The sequence below is a fragment of the Mauremys reevesii genome, linkage group 2 (genome assembly GCF_016161935.1).
Source record: "Mauremys reevesii isolate NIE-2019 linkage group 2, ASM1616193v1, whole genome shotgun sequence".
In the NCBI taxonomy this organism is placed as follows: domain Eukaryota; kingdom Metazoa; phylum Chordata; order Testudines; family Geoemydidae; genus Mauremys; species Mauremys reevesii.
This window is the reverse complement of record NC_052624.1, coordinates 169,878,466-169,899,618: the sequence shown is the minus strand read 5'-3', so window position 1 is coordinate 169,899,618 and position 21,153 is coordinate 169,878,466. Positions and strand designations below refer to the sequence as shown.

Below are 21,153 nucleotides of genomic sequence, written 5' to 3'. Positions count from 1 at the left end.
TTAGGAAAATACTAAATCATAGCCAGAGTACATACCTAGGGTTATAATTATAAATGTAGTCTCAAATAGGAAACCCGGCACACAAATTGACTGTTCACCAGGTTTATAAACACTGGTTGAAATAGTACAATTCTCTCTCTTTTTATTATATGTGCCCAACACCGTGCTGCCAGCAAGTGGAAGAGAGACATTTCCCAGTTTTGTCATCTTCTGAGCTTTTGTGCATCTGGTAGTCTCTCAGCAACAAACTCGGAGCCATTAAAGACCATTGTTCTTTCCAGTGAGCACCCAAAGTGAAGCTTGAAAAATATATCCGCTACAAAACACCTATCTGACTATAAAGGATGTTCAGAGAGGCTTTTTCCAGTAATAATCATCACTTTGAAGTTTAATTAGTTAATTTCCCGTTGTCTCCATTATTAAAAAAAACTTTTACAAAACTGCTGTCGTACTTCTCTGAGGAGTGTTATTCATAGACAGATTGGATGCGGAAAGACAGGTTTCTCAGCAATGTTTTTTTCTGAGAAGTTAGTCTTATTGAAGAAATTTCCTTAGGACCTTTCTTCTTTGCTTTGGACCATATTCCTTTATTATAGTAGTTGTCTCTTTTTTTAGTATCTTGAAAAAACAAAGTCACAAAAAAGGTGTAATCTGGCATACACATCAGTTGCTTGATTGCTTTCCATGACTGTTTCCAGATAAGTCTTTTTGATATCATGTTGGTTATCATAATTCTTGGTGTGAAGTGCAAGGAGCTGAGAAGTATCCACTATAAACAAAACTATTGGAGACATCTTGCAAGATGAGCACAATCCTTTTCTCTTTAAATGAATTTCTCAAGTAAGTTTTCTGATCACACAAATATGGATCTGGCAAACCACGCAGAAACAGCAGAGGCTATCAGATCTGCTAAGAAAGCTATTTAACCTTTGGGACTACTCTGAGAATTCTGATTCACTTTCTAGGACAAGCTGGGTGGCCAAATGGCAAGGGATGTGAAAGGATAAAGGAATTGTCATAACTGATCAGACCAGTTTTGTGAAGCAGGATATTTCTGACATTACCAGAATCTGAAATAATTTAGTCACAGTTGTTCAGGACTTCGATGTATCATGTTGTCCATTGGATTCACGTTTGGACAAGGCTATCATGAGAATGACTGCAGACATTAGGAGGCAACTTTCTGCACCGAACATTGGAAGAGGTGTACGAGGAGAGCCACACTCAGCTTCGGTAATTATTGAGGGTTGGGGGTGTTTTACTAACCTGTTGCGGACGTGTGTAAGTGCTTGAGACTAAGTTTAGCTTTAAGTGAATGCACTCCTGTGTTGTCCTGTTTGTGCCAGCCACCTATCAGTTGGATGGCCGTGTCTCCCTTGATTCATCTCCTGACACCACCTCACACAGAGTAAAAGTTACCAAGAGCTTTGGGTTGAAAGAACCCCAGGTAACAGAGGAGGATTAACAATTAGATTTTTTGGAGTTTTGTCAATAGAGAAAACACCAGTTAACATGTCATAAAGATGAGTTCCAGGCTTTGGAAAAAGTAAAGTCACTTGGTTCCAATTACTGAAAACCCAGTTAAATTGAAGTCCCCAGCACTTTGCAAGATGAAATTTCTGACAAGCAGTCAACCTGAAAGATTCTCTCTCAGATGAAAGAGTAATGCTGGGGTCACAATGCATTGCTGCAGTCATCCAGCAGAGGGAATCTGAATTCAAAAGAGGAAATTAAAAATAAGACTTATTTGCCATCATTGTGGTGGAACGAGCATATCTACCGCATAAGCTATGTCAAGACCAGTACATGCTCCTGAATGTGTTTTAGTCACAAAATACCTAAAGAAAAAACTCCAACATTCATAAAAATATTATTGTTCAACCAGTTGTGGTGCAAGGCACAGCAGGAATGCCCAGCATGGCATGCTTCATTTTCCAGAGTATTCATCAGAGAATTAGTTCCATTAACTGCCTTCTAATATACAAGGAACTGCTAATTTGGAAGTGATATGTTAGGGACCCCTGGCCCACTGAAATCAATTAGCAGTTACATGCTCTCAACAAAGGCAGACTTTTGAAACACACTTTAAAAAATACAAGCCAAAAAACCTTAACAGATTCCATAAATTGAAGAGTCTATCATCCTGGTTAACTATGAAACATACTTTTTCCACCACACAAATCTAATGTATTTGTTTAATACAGAAAACGCCAAGTGTTTCTTGGAGAACACTGTGATACAACAGAGTCAATGAAGAAGCATGGCAAATGACCCAGAGGAGGACAATGAGATGATTTACTAATAAGTTCCTTAGATTTTTAATTCAAAGCCACTGCAAACAAATGAAAACCACTACTGCACTCTTTTCTGTGCTTTATCTTCCCAGCAACATAAATTCAGACAGACATGCTATACAAACCAAGATTTAAAAGTAGCCAAAAAGAAACAATGAAAATAACTGACATTTATTAACCCCTCTGGAGATCTTCAGTGCCCTACAATTTCCACAGCCTTCAACACTGCATCAATAATACAAAGTCTAATCCCGCAAGCCTGCCAGAAAAGACTGGGAAGTGACTAAGCTAAACAATGCTGAAATTCCAAGTGATATTAAGAGTCCATGCACGTTTATTTATATAATAAAAGAAGACTTGTCAACTTAAACAAGAAATGCTCATGAATGTTATATTTTGTGGAAAAAAAGTCTTCAAAACACCACTAAGCTACTTATAATGAAAAGATGAACAAGTATAAAATAAAGGGTAATATCACCATTACATGGAACTAGTAAAGCCTCGTTTGTCTTAGCTTGTCATATCTGGCACATTGAGTCAAGCCAATATTAACACTGACAAACATGTTAATTTATAGGCCAGTGTCACATGCCAAAATCAATTTAGAATTTGAAAGTATAAATTTGTGGGAGATGGGGGGACAAATTATGGAAAACAAAAATGCCATTTTATATTAAATGACCTGATGTGATGCCTTATTCTGTTGTTAAAGGAACATGTTTTGGTCACATGATCTAGTCAGCCAACGGGTCTATATGTTTGTTATATTATCTTTTAGGGTAGCCGAGTAATGCCCATTCAATAGTTTTGTTTTCACAGTGACTGTACCTGTATATCTTAAAACTCTTGCTTTACTTAACCCAAAAAAGGTATATCTTCCAGTCAATATATCTTGACACAGTGAAAGCAAAATTATCACAGTATTTAGCAATGTCACTAAGATTTCTGAGTCACAAGGGATTATAAGTCTGGACCCGAAGCAGATGCTGTGAAAGCACTTGGTAGAGGAGTTCAGTGCATATTTCAGACTGCACTGCAGCTGCAAGGGATTGACGCCGCTAACTGTGGAATCAAGCTCAGGAGAAACTCCGGGCATAGTTCCGGCATCCGAAATAAATTAAAGTAAACAGTGTTGCTCTCTCTCATCCACCCTGTTAGCAGCCTCTCTGCCGAGCTGGAGACCACACACCCAGACCACACAGCACCAGCTGAACTCACTCGCACGCAACATCTAGGAGCTGTCACTCTGCTGAGGTATGAAGAGGAAAGATGAAGGGGGGGGGGGGAACGGAGTGGGGTGTGTGTGTTTAAGAAAGCTGCTTGCCTTCTCCTCCTATCCTTGCAGCTGGCTTTTGTGTTGTGAGGTTTGGGGAGGAAGGAAAGGAGAAAGAAGAAATCCATAATCCTTGCTGAGAAAACATACCGGTAATGGCCTTTTGTAGTAATGACTTGCACTCCTCTTATAGCATTTTAGTAGCTGATGAAGGGTTAACATCAATTAACCTCCTATCTGTCACATGTCAAAAAAATCTTAGGCTTGTATCAAATACTAAATTGTAAATACTAAATGACTGCAGTATGTGCAACAGATCTACCTGGAGAACATGTGTCAAATATTCAAATAAAGTACACAATAAAGATTATCAGAAAACAAACCCCATTAACTAAGGGCCAGATTACATTACCCTTATTCAGGGCTTGTCCACACACAGAAGAGATGCACAGATTTAAATTAAATCAGTTTTGAATCACACCTTTAACTAAATTGGTCCAATTTTGTACTTAGACCAAGCCTCACTTTGAATAGTACCTTACAACACAAGCAGTCTCATCAAAGTCATTGGGATTACCTGTCATACAAGATGCCACTCAGTGTAAGAGTATCTCAATCTGGCCCTTTGAGTTAAGGCTGCAACAGGGCATAGCCCACCAACATAAACTACTGAAACCAAGGAAATTACCCTTTCAGTGGTCACACATAGAAAGTGTCTTTTGTTGTGAAAGATTCGACCACTTTAGGAATACCCACTATTATTTTTAAGATGTGGGGGATACCACTAAAAGCAATATCTGTCAAAACAGAAAAAATTGAAATGAGACCATTTAAAAACCTTCAATACCTTTCCACCCTGGGCACACTTCACCGTAATCAACCCCACCTCACCCCTCACTCTGCCTCCTATCCACCACCCACACCATATATTCCTCCTCCCTCAAACTCTCTAAGAAACACAACCTTAACTTTGCCCATACACACAATCCAACATCCCATATCCACTCAATCATACTTTGGCCCTCTCTCAATCACCTATCTGTCTAAATCACAACCTACATACTTCACCCGTTCATTCAGCAAAATCACCCACAAAAAACTAAAGCTCATACTCTTACTTTCGTTTCACACTACTGTAATTCCTATATGACAAAACAAACTCAGTTTCATAAACTAGGGTTATTATGGTTTGCCCTAGCATACAAAATAACCAGAAACACTCACCAAGATTTTATGAAATGTAACACAAAACATACCATTTACTTCATAAGCATGCTTAATTCCTTAAATTCATATTGTCCAAGACTTAAAACTTTCAATTCTACAAATATTATACAAAAAACATAAATACATGAATCCCAATCTACTTTTCACTGTTTTGTATCTGCCCTTAGATAAAGAAACACTTTCACTACTCCTAACCTATTATAACATTTCAACCAAACCAATCCAAATTTTCTTTAAGGCATCCTTCATTGATGCTGAACAGGCTTGAGAGGAGTAAAGGTCTTTTAAAACTGGTCAAATTCTGAATTCAAGTGCCCCATAATCTACTATTTGACTTCCACAAATTTCTACCATGTTGATGCCACAAACTGTGAAACAATCTCTTTCACAAACGCAGAAAGGATTACCACCTCAAATCAAGACAGTCACACTATTCCTGACAGTTTATGTTTTACTTTAGAACAGCCTGTTTTCAATGGACATTAGTCCATTAAATAAGTTGTTTCTTATCCCTTCCTTTAATTTGGCTGATTTAACATGTCAAAATACATGTATTGATATTTGGTAATCCCTAAAAATACTAATCACCCATTTGAAGTATTGATCAACAGCTTTGGCATTTCCTAATTAGATGAATTTACATAGTAAATTCAATAACATGAAGACCAAAAATGACCTTGCCAGCCATACTGTCAGATAGCTCACAAGCTTTCTATAAATTTCCAGACTAGCAAATCAAACCCTCTCCTAATTTAAGACTCCACCTACTTCTCTCTCCAACATCCATTGAAAGTTTATTCCATCCACGAGCCTTCCAGTCTCCAATCATCAGTGATTCTGCCCACATATCCCCTTTGACTCAAGGCTTCTACAATTCTGTAACTTTCTTACTGTTTCCTAATAAACCTAACAGTCTTTACAAGAATGTTAGTGTTCTCAACAATCTCCTTTCAACTTCTTAAATTAGTTAAAAGTTCTTATTCACAGACTGAAATTGGAGCCCGATGTTTTGAGCATCAAAAAACTTTCAAACATGTTTATGTAAATATATTAAGAAGTTAAAAAAACTAACTAAATAAATCCCACTGGGGTGGGTTTTTGTTTGTTTTACTAGAGAAAAAAATAAAACACCAGAGGTTTTTCATAACCTGATGTATCTACATACTCTATTCTTCAGCCAAGCATTATTAGTCATAAAATAGCCACATCTATACAATTAATATGGCTGGAGTAAACCTTGTGTTTGTTGGTGAGGATATAAGTGACTGGGAGGTTGATAAAGTAAAGCGATGTTTGCAGTGTGTCATCGATGGTTCCTTGGTTTTACTGTTTGCATTGGAGGGAAATGCTCTTGTGCCACTATAACTCAAAGGGCTGGTCTACACTACAGGGGGAAATCGATCTAAGATACGCAACTTCAGCTATGTGAATAACGTAGCTGAAGTCGAAGTATCTTAAATCGAATTACCTACCGTCCTCACTGCGTGGGATCGATGTCCACAGCTCCCCATGTCGACTCCGCTACCGCCGTTCAGGTTGGTGGAGTTCCGGAGTCGACAGGAGCTCATTCGGGGATCGATATATCGCGTCTAGATGAGACACGATATATCGATCCCCGAGAAATCGACTGCTACCCGCCGATACGGCGGGTAGCAGTCGATTTCTCGGGGATCGATATGTCGTGTCTCATCTAGACCCGATACGGCGGGTAGTGAAGACGTACCCAAAGTATTTTGCACTCCCCCAATACCCCATGCTTGCTACCGACCCTGATTCAGCAAAGTACTTAGGCATGTGCCTGACTTTTAAGCACGAGTAGTCCCTATGCAATATGTGCTTAAATGCTTTCCTGAATGTGGGCCTGTATGCACAGATATGCAAATAAGGCCTGGTCTACACTAGGACTTTAATTCGAATTTATCAGCGTTAATTCGAACTAACCGCTCAACCGTCCACACCAGGAAGCCATTTAATTCGAACTAGAGGGCTCTTTAGTTCGAATTTGGTACTCCACCCCGGCAGGTGGAGTAATGCTAAATTCGCACTTGCTAGCTCGAATTAGGCTTGGTGTGGATGCTAATCGAACTTAGCAGCTCCGGGAGCTATCCCACAGTGCACCACTCTGTTGACGCTCTGGACAGCAGTCCGAGCTTGGATTCTCTGGCCAGCCACACAGGAAATGACCCGCGAAAATTTGAATTCATTTTCCTGTCTGGGCGGTTTGACTCTGACGTTCTGGTTGCACATCGGGGCGAGCTCCGCAGCACCTGCAACGATGCAGAGCTCTCCAGCAGAGGAGTCCGGGCAATCCCAGAATAGAAAGAGGTCCCCAGCATGGAGTGACCGGGAAGTCCAGGATCTGATCGCTGTGTGGGGCGAGGAGTCTGTGCTCTCGGAGCTGCGCTCCAACAAGCGAACGCCAAGACCTTCGAGAAGGTCTCTAAAGCCATGAAAGACAAAGGATACAGCCGGGATGCGATGCAGTGCCGCGTGAAAGTGAAGGACCTAAGACAAGGGTATCAAAAGTCAGAGCGCAAACGGACGCCCGAGCCCAGCCCCAGACATGCCGCTTCTACGAGGCACTGCATGCCATTCTAGGTGGGTCTGCCACCAGTGCCCCACCAGTGACGGTGGACTCCGAGGACGGAATAGTGTACCGGGACAGTTCCCCCTCCCTGTTCGCCGATGGGGAAGATGAGGAAGGGTCTTTAGAGGACGGCGCAGGCGACATCGAACCCACTCCCGCTTTCCCTGACAGCCAGGATCTCTTCATCACCCTCACAGAGATCCCCTACCAACCGTCCCCGCCCGTTAACCAGGACTCGGAATCAGGGGAAGGATCAGGCGGTAAGTGCTACAAACAGGGAACCATTTATTTTTTTAAGAAACAGGGATTTATATAAAAAATAGAAATACTATATAAAGATTTTTAAATATGAAACTAAACAAACAGCAGGTCTACACAAACAGCAATGGAGCAAAAGTCCTCTGGGGATATTTCAAAAAAGCTCTCAGAGAGCAGCTGGAAAAGCCTCAGCAAGAGGTTTCTTGGGAGAGGTGCTTTATTGGGTGCTCCGTTGAAGCACACTCTTCCGCGCCATGCCATCCTCAGGTAGAGGGGGACCATCGCCTCTACGAGCATGGCAGCGTAGGGTCCTGGTCTGTGCAGGGCTTCTATTAACATCCGCTCTCTCTGTGTGCGCCTGACACGCCTCAGGGTGATGTCGTTGTGGAAGTGCTGCATCTAATTAGTGGAATTAGTGTACTGTTACTATTGTGCATGGTAGACTTTTACTTTGCATAAGAAAGACCCTCGCTTAACAGAGTTTTACTTTGCATAAGAATGACCCTCGCTTAACAGAGTTTTACTTTGCATAAGAATGACCCTCGCTTAACAGCCACGTGTTGCAGGCCTCAGAGGAAAAGCATACAGGGGTCTTTCGCGGTCACTGGCGGGAGATGCCGCATAACGCTCATCTTTTCTGCTTTGCACATTGCCTCCAGCAGGAGAGCACAGCTAAGCACTATCTGATAAGCAGTCTGTACTGTAAGGCTTACCAGGACTTTGTGCAAGAGGGATGCAGCTGTCTCTCCTCGCTGTGCGCTATCCAGTGCAATCGCCGCCAATGAGAGCGTATTCAAATCTCGGACTAGTTCCGAGATCTCCTGAGACTTGGTTCCCTGTTTGGTCTTCTTAACTGAAAATGACTAGACTGTGTTTACTGTTGGCAAACATGTATTTGTTCAAGGAAATCACCTACTTTTTCGCATCACACAGCTTCGCTCCTTCACGGACTGCCCCGCCATCCTCGCAGAGGCTGGCTCAGATTAGACGCCGAAAGAAAAGACAAGGGACGACATGTTCCAGGAACTGATGGCCAGCTCCAGAGCGGAGGCGGCAGAGCAGAGACAGTCGAGGAGAGCCTGTGTCAGCAGCATCGCACACACCTGGAACGGGAGGATAGGTGGCGGCAGGAAGACCAGCAGGCGACTCAAACGCTGCTTGGTCTAATGAGGAGCAAACGGACACGCTCCGGCGCCTTGTAGATGTTCTGCAAGACCACAGGCAGGAGGAGAGAGCCCCTGCAGTGCATCTGCAACCGCTCCAACGCTAAGAAGTCCTGTCCCCTCACCCAAAGTGACAAGAAGGAGGGGCGGTAGGGGCCGTGGGAACTGTCACTGCACCGCAGCAGAGCGCTAATGTACAAGACACCTCTCGCTGTAAATTTGTAGAAGTTCTTCCCTTACAGGATCACCCAGTCCCAAATCCAAGTTTCAACCCCCACTGTGTATAACATTATTAAAAGCGGTTTGCTGTTACTCTCTGTTTCCGCCACGCTTCTCGTGTCAGAAGACTTTGTGGGGATTTTTAATTACAGTGCATAGCCCACATTACCAGGGTACAGACTTGGGGGCAGGGTCAACTGCAGGGCACACACAGACTGCAGTCACTAGGCACCAGGGACAGTCTGTGTGGTGTATGCTGCCCCGGTCTTTCCTTGATGTGTAGGGTCCTGGTGCCTGACATCCCGAATGTAAAGGCAGGCTTCCTTCACATGCATTTGGACCGTAGTCACGATCCTCCCGGTGCCCCGAGCCCCAAAAAGAGACCTCATCCAGGGGCAGATACTCACCCTTCCCCACACCCTCACCCTTCCAACGCCCAAACCCACAGCCGTCATGGTAACCCCTATCCAAGGACGGCACCTCGCCTTCCTGCAAACCCAACCATCAGTGCACACCTTAACCAGCACAGAATGCATCCATGTTTCAACGAAGAAACAGAAATGCAAAGTCAACGAAAGATTTATTATTAATTACTAAAACATGTCCTTAGATTTAAAACGACCTTGGGAAGTGGGGAAAACTTGGTTTATGATCAGGCTCTCTTAAAATCAAGTGGACAGTCACAGGTTACCCTGCTCTTCGAGGAAACTCGCTTTCAAAGCCTCCCTGATGCATATCGCTTCCCGCTGGGATATTCTATCAGCACGGTGTCTGGCTGATCATAAACAGCAGCCAGGCGATTTGCCTCAACCTCCCAAGCGGCCAAAAGGTCTCGCCTTGCTCTCACAGAGATTGTGGAGCACACAGCAAGCAGCAATAACTACGGGATATTCTTTTCGCTGATGTCCGAGCGAGTCAGTAAGGTCCGCCATCTCCCATTGAGACGTCCGAAAGCACACTCCACCACCATTCTGCACTTGCTCAGCCGGTAGTTGAAGAGTTCCTTTTCAGTGTCCAAGGCGCCTGTATAGGGCTTCATGAGCCAGGGCATTAGCGGGTAGGCCGGGTCCCCGAGGATCACTGTAGGCATCTGCACATCCCCAACCGTTATTTTGTGGTCCGGGACGAAAGTGCCTGCCTGGAGGCGTCTAAACAGACCAGAGTTCCTGAACACACGCTGCCATGAACCTTGCCCGCCCACCCGACGTTGATGTTGGGAAAACGGCCCCTATGGTCCTCCACAGCTTGCAGCAACATTGAATAGTAGCCCTTTCGGTTAATGTACTCGCTGGCCTGGTGGGCTGGTGCCAGGATAGGGATGTGAGTCCCATCTATAGCCCCACCGCAGTTTGGGAATCCCATCGCGCGAAGCCATCTATGATGACCTGGACATTTCCGACAGTCACTACCTTTGAGAGCAGTTGCTCAACGATTGCGTGGGCTACTTGAATGACAGCAATCCCCACGGTAGATTTGCCCACGCCAAAGTGGTTCGCTACTGACCGGTAGCTGTCTGGCGTGGCCAGTTTCCAGAGGGCTCTGGCCACCGCTTCTGCACAGTCAGGGCTGCTCGCATCCTTGTGTCCTGGCGCTTCAGGGCAGGGGACAGCAAGTCACACAGTTCAAGGAAAGTGTCCCACGCATCCTGAAGTTTCGCAGCCACTCTGTGTCATCCCAGACCTGCAGCACTATGCGGTCCCACCAGTCTGTGCTTGTTTCCCGGCCCAGAATCGCCGCTCCACACCATGAACTTGACCCATTGCCACCATGATCTCCACTGCCCGGCGTACCCTGCTTTCTGAGAGGTCTGCGCCACTCTCCTCACCGTGCTGCCGGAGCCTCTCGCCCGGTTTCTCAGCATCTGACTGTGGAAGAGGTGGACGATAACGTGCGAGGAGTTGACAACGGCCATAAGTGCAGCGATGATCGCAGCGGGCTCCATGCTCGCAGTGCTGTGGCGTCCGCGCTGTAACCGACCAGAGAAGGGCGCGAACAGATTTCCCGCCGGCGCTTTCAAGGAAGAGAGGGAGGGCGGGATTGACGGTTCAATGACGACACATTTTTCCCCCCAGCATGCATTGGGGGGAAATCCCACAATTCCAATGGGCAGCGGGGAGTGCGGGAACTGTGGGATAGCTTCCCACAGTGCACCGCTTCCAAAGTCGAAGCTGGCCCCGTGAATGTGGACTCAGAAGTTCGAATTTGTGTATTTAGTATGGATACACAAATTCGACTTATTAAGGTCGAATCCACAAATTCGACTTAAGTAGATTCGAAATAGTCCTGTAGTGTAGACAAGCCCTAATATGTTTCCCTCAGTTTAACACAAGCAATATGTCTGTATTAATATTGGAGGTGGCCTGTGTGCTCCCAGTCTGTAGCCTGGATCTTCTGTCTAAAAGCCTGTCTCTCGTGTGGTTATGGAGAACTGAAGCTGTCTGTAAAGAATTAAAAGTTTGTCGCCTTCCGTGATGATGAAAAGGGACTATGTTATCATACAAAAGCATACCACCTTTCTTTATAGTTCCTTAAGATTATTTGTCAAGAACATAATGTTCATTTTTGCAGCATGAAGCAATGTATGAATGTTGAGAACCATTTCAGTCACACACACCACCAGGCATTTGAAAATTTTCAAAAATAGCAATTTTAAAGTAGTTAGATTTTTAAAGAGAGACTCTGGTCTTCAAAAAAATTTTTTGAAAATTCAGTGTGTCTGTATTCACCATTAGGTACTCACCAGTGGGAAGCTTTTTGTTTCATTTAGAGATTTAACTTTTACGTGAAAAGTCTAACATTGACTTTGGAGCTGCTATCAGCCTCTTTAGATATAGATCAATGATCACCAACCGGCCGATCATGATCTTCGGCGGTATAGTGTGGCTGTTGCTAAGGCAGGCCCCCTGCCTGCCACAGCCCCACACTGCTCCGGGAAGTAGCCAGCACAGCCCCGGGGGCGGGGAAGCAAGAGTTTTCCTCAGCGCGCTGCTTCTGCTTGCAAGCACCGCCCCCGCAGTTCCCATTGGCCAATGGGGGTGGTGCTTACACAGAGAGGCAGCGCATGGAGCTGCTTGACCCCCTCCCTGGGGGGCCACAGGGGCATGTTGGTCCCTTTCGGGAGCAGCGTGGGGCTGGGGCAGGCAGGGAGCCTGCCTTAGTCTTGCTGTGCCGCCAACCAGGAGATGCCCAAAGTAAGTATTGCCCAGCAGGAGGCCGCACCCCAACCCCAGCCCCCTCCCGGGGCCAGCACCCCATACCTCTTCTTGCACACCAAACCCCAGCCCCCTCCCAGGGCCAGCACCCCATAACCCCTTCCTGCACCCTGAACCCCCTTCTGAACCCTGAACCCCAGCCCTGAGCCACCTCCCAGAGCCAGCACCCCATACCCCTTCCTGCACTCTGAACCCACTTCTGAACCCTGAACCCCAGCCCTGAGCCACCTCCCGGAGCCAGCACCCCATACCTCCTCTTGTACTCTGAATCCTCTCCTGCACCCCAACCTCCAGGCCCCTCCCAGAGCCAGCACCCTGCACCCCAAAACTCACCCCAGCACCGACCCCCTCTCAGAGCCAGCACCTCATACCCACTCCTGCACCCCAAACCTCAGCCCTGAGCCCCCTCCCAGAGCCAGCACTCTGTACCCTTCCCGCACCCCAACACTCTGCCCCAGCCCAGAGCCCCCTCCTGCACCCAAACTCCCTCCCAGAGCTTGCACCCCTCACCCCCTCTTGCATCCCAACACCCTGCCCCAGGCTCACCCTGGAGTCCCCTCCCACACTCCAAGCCCTTCAGCCCTAGCTCAAAACCCGCACCCCCTCCCAGCGAGCAACGAGGAGGGAGCAACGAGGAGGGAGTGATGGAGTGGGGGGGGGGGCTTTGGGGAAGGGACAGGGTAGATCCTGGGTTGCCCCTAAATTCAAAAAGTTATCTTTGGCGTAAAAAGGTTGGAGACCACCGATATAGAATACATTGTTACAGACATTATGACAGAGTCAGTAAAGCTCAACCAAAAAGGGTTAAAATATATACCTGAACACACTTCTAGGGGCCTATACATTCATTTAGGTTCCAATACTGCAGTCAGATCCAGGCCCCCAATACAATGAAATCTGATTCTTGTATACAGTATAGCGCAGAGTCCCACTGACTCTGCAGTTCTGCACATGCACAAGGTCTGGCTATATGAATCTGATTGGGAGGTCAGGACCCTATTTTATTGTCAGTTTCCTTGGATGTTGATAGAATATAGACCTCTTTAGGGCTTTACTTCACTAGGAAGCTCAATCATATTTAAAACCGGGGGGGGGGGGTGAAAGATTTACTTTTTTGTTTTTTTTATAAACACAATTGTGCATGGTCCCAAGTGCCAGAAGGGTTACCATGACTACCTGACAATGCTGACCACAACTTGTTTTTGTCTACATTGAACAGTCAGCATCATATCATTACCTCTATTGTTAAAAAAAACAGTTAAAATTATTCAGTTTCCTACTGAAGAAGATACCTTAGACTCATCCATTAATAGTCTAAAAATCTGTATTTTATATATATGTCAAATATAGTGGTGAGGAATATAGTGTTTGTTTGTTTTATTTTGTTTGTTTTAAGCGTGTTACTGATATGCAGTCTAGGATGTTAAGATTCTATAGGTAAATTGAGCCTTCCCATTATAAACCTCTAATTTCAGGAATTTGTAATCTAGCATTAAAAAGTGTATCCAAGGCTGACTTTTGGCATGAGATCCCAGAAGACAGGTGGTTTTGCCTCTATCAAGCTATATAGAGATATAGAAATGTAAACAAACCGATTAATTTTCAGATTGCTTTTATACTTCAATTTGAAATCAGTTTTATTTTTGCAACTGATAGTTTATCAGCTGTAAACACAGACTAGTGCCTTTGGCTACATTAAGGTTAGGAGGCTGGAATGTGAACTCTAAGTCTTTAACTTGGAAAAGTTACCACTATGCATATGCACTACCTAATATCCAAGGAAAAAAAACATTTTTTTATTTTTAATCACACTTACTTTATATGATATTAAAATCACTGCCCAGATCATCCCCCCCAATCAACATGTAGAGGGAACCCTCCCAGGGCAGTTCTTTCTCCCACAGCACCATTTTGCTTTCACTGTAGAAGGCAATCCATGAGCCCACAATGCACACTGTAAGTGGGGACAGAAGTAGATAGACCAGAATGGAGGAGGAAAGTGTGGATGGACCAGAGGCAAGACTAGTGGTGGATGAACATAATTTCTCTCCATATCCACCAGTATATTTAGAGTTGAGTCAGGTAGTGCCTGAAACTCTGGACCTCCAAACAGATGGCCCCGGGGATCCAGTAGATTTGAGGAAGGTGGGCACAAGAGATTTTTCTTGAGGAAGAAAAAAGTCACCTCCTCCCAACAGTGAAGGGATCCTCAAGAAAATTTCTTCCTCAGGATCTCCTCTCACAGGGTTTATCATGGGAGTGGTCTGATGTTGCTCACAGACTGAGTGACTTCATATCTGTGCTTCTGCTCTCCTAGTCGTTATATGGGAATAATGATAATGACTGCCCATTGTCGCTACATGACACTGTTGGACATATCATCGTATGATGACAAACCTCATCTAAGAACCAGTCCATTGGATCAAACAACCAATTTTTAGAAAAAGCATCTGGATAAAGGCTGCATGATAACAACAACTAGCTTTTACCAGCATTTTTCATCAATATATCTCAACATGCTTTTCAGGGCAGTCATTATCATTATTCCCATATAACGACTAGGAGAGCAGAAGCACAGATATGAAGTCACTCAGTCTGTGAGCAACATACATTTAGAGAAAACTTACTAAATATGTATACATGCTAGAGCCTTTCAGAGTTTGTAGCTCTGGGCAGTATCAATCTTTTTGCTTTACAGGCTTGTTTTTGCTGGAAACAGAAATGCAGGGTAAATTATCATCCAGGCTGCTTTACATAAATTGACATAATTTAGCAGTTGAAATAATGCAACTTTAAAAACATCTCTCACATTCAACCTTCTATCTTTGTCAGATATTCTGAACTTTACATTTAGAATTTTAGCGATAAACCAGGATTTTTGATATTTTCAGATTTTTGCATAAGTAGAAATATATTTAAAATAAGATTGAAATTAAATCTGATTTATGTTTTTTGAAAATATGCTTCCTTAAACTCCGACTTCATAACTATTTAAATAAATGTTTAAAAATTGGTTGAATGTGTTACATACTGCTTATTTTTTGCAATTTTCATCATGATAGGATTCATGACATAGACTCTCTCATCTAATCACCTATTTTATTTACTACTTTGGATCATATTCACTATGCTGAGTGGTCCAACACATAAAGGAATATATAAATACAACCAGATAAAGAAATTTCTAAATATGGACTATGGCAAGACTGTCAGTATATTTTAAATCTGAAAACCTTTAGTGCAGGAGTCAGCAACCTTTCAGAAGTGCTGTGCCGAGTCTTCATTTGTTCATTCTAATTTAAGGTTTCGCATGCCGGTAATACATTTTAATGTTTTTAGAAGGTCTCTTTCTATAAATCTAATAATATATAACTAAATTATTGTTGAATGTAAAATAAATAAGGTTTTTAAAATGTTTAAGAAGCTTCATTTAAAATTAAATTAAAATGCAGAGCCCCCCGGACCAGTGGCCAGGTCCCAGGCAGTGTGAGTGCCGCTGAAAATCAGCTTGCGTGCCGCCTTCGGCACGCATGCCATAGGTTGCTTACCCCTACTTTAGTGTTTGCTTTTGCCTTAGCTACCGTCAATGCTGTTCTGTAAACATGTTTTAAGACCATGAGAAATCTTAAAGCCCAAAACATTCTGAGGTTATTTCTACACAGCAAATGAAGACATGGCTGTAAAGCAAGTAAACATACCCACCCTCGCTTTAATCTAGCTAGCATGAGTACCAATAGTAGTAAAGACATGACAGCACAGACTTCAGCAAGGGCTAGCTTACCCAGGGTCCCACCAGGGTTATACAGTGGCAAGTAGCCAGCACTGAAAGCCATGTCACCACATCTTTATTACTATGGATACCTGCACTAGTTAGATTAAAAGTACACCTTCATTTGCTGTGTAGGAGTAACCTAAATGACAAGAACTTTATGAACATTACTACATATATTAGAGGAACAATATTTGTATTATATTCTTTTCAGATCACAATGTTCTGAATATTTCATGATTTAATACAAAACATTAAAAGCTTTACAAGGTTTTAACGAAGATTAGTAACAAGAAGTGAATTGATGGTTGGAAAGGGAAGAGGAGCTACAACCCTGCTTAGCTAGTAGAAGATAAACTCTTCAAATCATACAGGCATCTATAACACAAAATAAGGGAGCAATCTGGCTAGATAAGTAGCTTTCTGCCTGAAATCTGTCATGTGTGATCTCCTGTCAACATCATTTTTTGGTGTGGAAATCTGGAGTTAATTAGATATAGCATTTTAGAAATGCAGTACTTTGACAAGAAGCCACTTAAGTTTTGAAAAATTGTAAACTAGGTAAGGGGGGTTATATCAAAAGATAATCTGGCCTAAAAGACTCATCTAATTCACTGAAAACTATTTCCTAAACATGTTTTCTGGATAAATGGATGGTTAATTTTAGTTATTTACTACAGTCTTCTAAGCTTCTCAAAAGTCTATGAGCTCCCCAGCAGACTTTATAAAGCTTGCAAAAGAAAAAGTATTTACCAACACCATGAAACAGCCAAGGTTGAAGGACTCTTAAAAAGTCTGCATGTTTAAATGATGTTATTAGAGCAAGCAAATATGCTAATTAACTCACCTGTCATCAAGGATATAATCTAATTAATACACTTGGTAAAGAATATACAGGGCTACTACCATGTTTATCTTGACAGCTTCATCCAAAAAAAATTCACCCCCCCCCCCTTTACAGCAGAGCTCATTGAAATTGTGCTTCACTGGAAATGCCATCATTTCAAAATTTGGTTTTGGTCCACTTCAGACTGAAACCAACTTTTTTTTCCCCCTGAAAAATGGTGTTTCCCAAACAAAATATGCTCCCTGATCCCCACAGATGCTCAGTGAAAGGGACATGATTGTTTCACCACTGCTATTCAAGGGTGGGCAGCCATGAAACTGACATGAATTATATCAGCAGCTGCTGGAGACCCTGGCCTCGATGCAGACTGCCCAAGGGCTAGGAATCTCAGGGCTTCAAAACTCCTGGACCAGCTGGCTCACTGGGCTGCCCAGCTCTCCCAGCATAAGAAGTCAGATCCCTTGAGGGTCAGGCAGCCAGCTGGCCAGGGAGTGTGGAAGCCCTGAGAGCTGGAGTTTTCAGAGCTTCCAGGCTCCCTGCTACAGAGCTTTGAAGGTTTCCAGGCTCTCCATGCCACTGCCCGAAGTGTGGAAGTACAGTCAAGTACTCCTCAACTGTAGCTTACAATGAAGAACAAACACCACTACTTGCCCGTTTACGATATTTATGGGGCCTCTAGAATGTAAAGTCTTTGTAGTATCAATGACTTCACTCTTCAGTGAAGAATATATCTGTAGTGACACAGACGTAATAAAAACTGAAGAGCCTCCATTTAATTGAAAAACATGTTTTTTTTAATATCAACCTCCAAGATTTGATATCAAGTAGGTGAACAAAAAAGTGTTGAAAGCGTCACAAAAAGGACAGCACATTGCAGCCTCAGCTGCATCCTTCAGGTTGCTTCTCCAACACATTGGTCAGTGGCCAAGTTGACAAAATATCAATGATTATGTGGCCAGCTATAAGGGCATGTCTACACTGCATTGTAAACCCAGGTCTTTGGGACCTGGGCTTATTAACTCAGTGGGTATGTCTATACTGCAATTAGACACCTGTGGCTGGCCCCTGCCAGTTGACTCATACTCACAGGGCTCAGGCTAAGAGCTGTTTAATTGCAGTGTAGACATTTGGGCTTGGGCTGCAACCCAGGCTCTAGGACATTGCAAGCTGTGAGGGTCCCAGACCTCAGCCCAAGCATCTACAACACAATTAAACAGCCCCTTAGCAGGAGCCCCCCCAGCATGAGTCAGCTGGCAAGGGCCAGCCACAGATGCCCAACTGCAGTGCAGACATACCCAGTGTTCCCAAGCCAGCGCTCGCTGCAGAGGTGGGTCCCTCCCACAGCCAGACCCAGGCCTCGCAGCCGTGCTCACGAACGCACTACACAGACCTCCTGAGCATAGGCGCCGACTTATATGGGGCTCTGGGGCTTTAGCCCCATGAATAAATCCCAGGCAGGGGCTCTGCCCCACCAATATTTTTTCTCCCCTGCTTCGAGCGCCGCTGCCGCCGCCGCCGCCAGGGCTGCCCAGAGCCCTTTAAATCCCAGCCGCGGCTGGGATTTAAAAGGCTCTGGGCTCCCCGCGGTTGCAGGCAGCCCAGAGCCCTTTAAATCCCAGCCGCAGCCGGGAACCAGAGGGCACGGGGCTGCCTGCTGCAGCGGGAAGCCCAGAGCCCTCTGATTCCCGGCCGCGGCTGGGATTTAAAAGGCTCTGGGCTCCCCGCGGTTGCAGGCAGCCCAGAGCCCTTTAAATCCCAGCCGGGGCTGGGATTTAAAGGGCTCTGGGATCCCCGCGGCTGCCAGCAGCCCAGAGCCCTTTGAATCCCAGCCTCTGTCCGCTGATTGCCCCCTCCCCAGACCCCTGCCCAACTGCCCCCCAGAACCTTCACCCCCTATCTAAGCCCCACTGGTCCTTGTTCCCCAATTACCCCCTCCCGAGACCCCTGCCCCTAACTGCCCCTTGGGACCTCAGCCCCTATCTAAGCCTCCCTTCTCCTGGTCCCCAACTGCCCCCTCCTGAGACCCCACCCAACTTCCCCCCCCAGGACCGCACCCCTACCTGTCCCCTGATAAACCTCTTAGACTCCCATGCCTATCCAATTGCTACCTGTCCCCTGACTGCCCCTTCAACCTCTGCCCCATCCAACTCCCCTGCTCCTTGTCCCTTGACTGCCCCCCGGAACCACCTACCTCTTCTCCAACCCCCAAACTGCTTACTGTGCCACTCAGACCAGCGTATCTGGCTCCATGCAGCTCCAGACAGTTGCTGCCATGCTCCCCCATGGAGCCCACAGCCCTCTCCCACCCCCAGCACCTGCCTTCCAGATTTGAACACCTCAAAATTCAGGAGTGCTCAAGCTCGGTTTGGGCAGCTTTACTTCATTTCTCCCAAATCAGTTTCTGCAAGGTGCCAACTGAAGGTGTTGGAGAACAGAGAGATCAGGTGGCCTCCTAATGCCTGGAAAAGAGACAAAGGCCGGAGGAGGGAGTGTCAGTGCCTGTGCGGACTTCTGGGAAGTGCACGGTGTGGAAGGGGATGCTGTGATGCTTTGGAACATCTCCATACAAAGCCAGTCAGGACTCTGGGGGAGCATCCTCTCGGAGCATACTGTCTCCAGGGCAAGAAGCTTACACCTTCCTGGGTCTGACCTCAGCATTCAGCATGCCCTTCCACGTCATGCACTTTCCAAAGTGAGTCTGCCCAGGCTGGTTCTGGGGCAACCAGAGGTCGCTGCACCCCAACTCTGCAGTCAGATGTGACTCTCAGCCAGACAGTAAAACAGAAGGTTTATTAGATGACGGGAACACAGTTTAAACAGAGCTTGTTGGTACAGAAAACAGAACCCCTCTGTCAGGTCCATCTTGGGGGGTGGGGAGCCCAGAACCAAGTTCTAGGTCTCTCCCAATTTCCCCAGCCAGCTCCAAACTGACACTCCCTCCTCTGGCCTCTGTGTCTCTTCTGGACAAGGAGGCCACCTGATCTCTTTGTCCCCAACACCTTCAGTTGGCATCTTGCAGGGGAAACTGAGGCACCCACACAGTATTCAGAGAAAATATTAAGAACATTCCCACTTAATCACAACAGATGCAACAAAATATAATACTGTATATTGAAGTAGGCAAGTGCTGCTTCTGACTTTCCACTTTTAATTGACCCTTGTAATCTTGTGGCACTGACGCGTTGTAGCTTCATTTTTAGCTTCAGCGCTCGCTGCAGAGGTGGGTCCTCACAGCCACCAGGCCTCGCAGCCCTCACCAATGCATTATACAAACCTGCCGCCTATGCTCCTGAGTCGGGCTGCGGCTTGGGCCGCGCCCCCACTGCAGGTGACAGCGGCTTGGAGCCGAACACGCTCTGACCCGGGCCCCGCGTACCGCAGCCCGCGCTCCTCCGGCCCTTCGCCGCAGCACAGGCGTGGCCGGCCGCGGCTGTGCCGGGCAGCGAGAGGCGGAGCCTCCGGCAGCCCCAGCGCCCCCGTCACGGCGTGGGGGGGTCGCCTCCCCCGCACAGAGCCAGCGCCCAGCGGGGGCAGGATAACGGGCGGCTCCCAACGGCCCGATCCGGATCGTTACTATGAACGGCAGTGAGACCCCGGGAGTGGGGGCAGGAGCCGCAGAGGCACGGGGCTGCTCCGCAGCTCGGGGGCAGGTCAGAGCCGGCTCGCGCTGACTTGGGGGGGGGGGCGCGTCACTCACCGGCCGCCGCGGTGTTTGTAACCAGCACTGGGCAGCTTCCCTCCCGGCAGCGCCTCCGCCTCTCGCACGGCCAGCCCGCCGCAGTGGAGCCAGGATGAATCGATCGCCCGAGAGGCGGAGCCAGAGCAATCGAGCGGCAGCCCCGCCCCTCCCGCGGCTTCCTCCTCCCGGCCCCGCCCCTGCGATTGTTCTCCTCCTCCCCCTCCCCCCTCCCCCCAGCCCAGTGCCTGGGCGTTCGGTCCCTCCCCGGGGGCGGGGGCCGGGTCCCTTCGCCCTCAAGTGCGGGGCGAGGCCATTGGGATTCCTGGGTTTGAGTCAGTGCAGGGGGGCAGGGAGCTGGGGACAGCAGGGCGGGCGGGCCCCTATGGGCCAGGCGCTGTCCAGCCCCACTGAAGGCTCTTCGAGGAAAAAACCCACCGGGGATGAGTGGGGAAATGGAGCCGGAATAAAGTAAGAGAAAGAAATAAAATAGGACCTGGGCCCCGCTCCTGCAAAGCTCTGCCAGGGGGGTGCAGCGCACAGGCAACCTGAAACTGAGTATATTTTTCTGTTTCAAACTGGGCGTCTGGCTTGATTTGTATAAATCAAGGTCTGATAAGGGTCCTGG

The 21,153-nt window shown here is 46.3% G+C and overlaps 1 protein-coding gene across 2 annotated transcripts in view; it reads right to left on the bottom strand.

The window, feature by feature from the left end:
* Positions 1-20,695, bottom strand: part of EXOC2 (exocyst complex component 2) — a 200,628-nt gene extending 179,933 nt beyond the window's left edge. For both annotated transcript variants that reach the window (XM_039524307.1, XM_039524308.1), the window contains exon 1: positions 20,547-20,695. The gene's annotated coding sequence lies outside the window, so the exon portion shown is untranslated. The remainder of the gene's footprint in view (positions 1-20,546) is intronic.
* Positions 20,696-21,153: the final 458 nt, after the last annotated feature.